This window comes from Arachis duranensis, chromosome 7 (assembly GCF_000817695.3).
Source record: "Arachis duranensis cultivar V14167 chromosome 7, aradu.V14167.gnm2.J7QH, whole genome shotgun sequence".
In the NCBI taxonomy this organism is placed as follows: Eukaryota; Viridiplantae; Streptophyta; class Magnoliopsida; order Fabales; family Fabaceae; genus Arachis; species Arachis duranensis.
The window spans coordinates 53,398,651-53,400,974 of NC_029778.3; the positions used below are offsets into that span (position 1 = coordinate 53,398,651).

The window sequence follows — 2,324 nt, forward strand, 5'->3', positions numbered from 1 at the left end:
TTCATATTTTAGTACATGTAATTCATACATTTTGAATACAGCACAGAAAGTTGGGTGTATATTTTATTCAATCTTGGGTGTATTATTAGACTTGCGTTGGGTGTAACAGTTTATAATTGTTTATGTATGCCTTGATTTTTTGCTTCATATTTTACCACCTGCAATACAGCTTTTGAATACATCACAGGCAGTTCACCATCACAGATAGTTTAACTATGGGAAAAAATATACATGTAATAGAAGTTGTTGATAAATGGCAAATATTTACATCATTTGTTCAATTTACAAACTACCCAGCAGTTGGATTACCCAGTTTCTATATCAGCAGAATTAATCTGACAAAACGGACTCAATAATACAGAGGATGGCTTCGACAGCCTTATAGCACTACTCTCTCTAATTGCCCGATCTCTCTGTTTATTCATCTCACTGAATAGTATCCGGGAAGCATACTCCACTCTATAGTGGTCCACCTCCTCCTACAATTAAAAAGTATATTCTGTTTAAACAGCAATATTAATTCAGTAAAGTAATACAGAGTTATATAGTTCTAAAGACAGTTACCTGTGGCCAATTATCCCATTCATACTTCCCCTTTTTGATGTTTTCCGGCTCAATTAACTCAAGCCACTTCATAACGTAGATAGCGCAGTCATAGCTGAAAACGAAGAAAATAAATTACAGATCTCATTTAGGAAAGTTTAATGTTCAAAGTCACAAATTTATACCTTGTTTTTTGGCCTAATATTTTAACATATGATGCTTTAATTTTCTTCTCGTTCTCCCCTTTCTGCAGAGGTTCTCCGCCGGCATATGTTATCAATCTTGAAAATACATATCCCTTAAATACCAAAACAAATCAGAAAATACACCCGAATGAATGGACAAGATACACCCAACTGAATGGACAATATACACCCAACACAATTAACGAAATAGACCTATCTATTAAAGTAAAGAAGACAGAGGCAACTTACAGTGAATTTATTAATGTCCTTTCTCTCATCGCTTGGAGCTTTTTTGTGTAGCGGGTCAAGTATTTGACATTTCCGCTTTGTTGTATTTATCAGCCATAACCACCAATGCCCCGAGTGGCAAACAGGAGCAAAAATCTAAAGGATTGCCACATTTCAACAGTGTGTTATTTTATTTGGCATATAAGTAAATAAGCGAGCTAACAAATTTAGCAAACGAAAACTTACATATGGATGCGAACTTAATTTTTTTCTATCTATGAAGGGAATGAAACTCGGGTAGGCTTCCACCCTGAATTCCTTTTTCGTTTTCGGGGATATGAATTCTCCCCTTGGGTGATCCGAAAGTGCCATGCTCTGCAAGAATTGCGAAACAAGAAATGAAATACTGAAAATACACCCAAGTGAATACTATAAATACACCCAAATGAATACACAATTTACACCCAATCCAACCTAAACAATACACCCAAATCAATACAGAAAATACACCCAAAGTTCGTAGAAGTAACACTTACCACAATATCGGGGGGGAGACAGTATATTTGTTCCTGAAACCTCTTTTCATTTTTCTGGTTTAGGATGAGGCAGATGGCAGATACAATCTAGAAATATATGCCGAAATCAATTTTACATTAATAAACATTGCAGTTGACTTTGGTGTAAAAACATTAATGTTATTCTAATATTACCTGAGATTCTATATCACTTTTTGCCTGGAGGGATGCAAGGTGCATTCTCATCAAAATGTATTCTCCTTGTCCAATCAGAGTGTAAATCTCCTCATACTCATCAGTATTGCCATCTGCGTCTTCCTTTAGTCTCGTCCCCCAGATGTAGCACTTTTGTTTCATATCATTTGGAATTCGATTTATTCCCCCAGGAGTTTCAAACTTTGCAGAACTTTCTCCCCCAGTCTCCCTCTGAATTTGTGGACTTTCGTCTTTTCCCTTCGCCGCACTGCTTGCTAATTTTTGGACCAAACTGTCTAATTGTTCTAGCATAGTTGCAGTTTCTGGAGATTTTTCCCTTTCTGTCTCCTGCGTTGACGCCCCCTCCTGGCTTGAATCAGTCAATTCAAGGCTGAATGATGGCATCCCTGGATCTGTTTTAGGAACATAGGTTGCTGTCCGTGCCATCATCAACAGGGCAGCAGCGTCTTCTGCGGCTGGATGACTGTGTCATGATGTATAACAATAAGAGTAAGAATAAGAATATACGGATAATAAGCAAAGATTGATTTTAGTCTGATGAACTTACATTTTAGTTGGAGCTGGGGAAGCGTGGGTGTGGTTTCTTGAAGTTGTTTGGGGGTTTAGGAGTGCTGCACAGTTACACAAAATTAATCAT

The 2,324-nt window shown here is 37.3% G+C and overlaps 1 long non-coding RNA gene across 1 annotated transcript; it reads right to left on the reverse strand.

Annotated features, from left to right (window-relative positions):
* Positions 1-976: 976 nt before the first annotated feature.
* Positions 977-1,672, reverse strand: LOC107459037 (uncharacterized). The gene is made up of 3 exons (XR_008001278.1): positions 1,493-1,672; positions 1,203-1,331; positions 977-1,112 (listed from the first exon to the last, which is right to left on the reverse strand). It is a non-coding gene; the product is annotated as an uncharacterized LOC107459037 (long non-coding RNA).
* Positions 1,673-2,324: the final 652 nt, after the last annotated feature.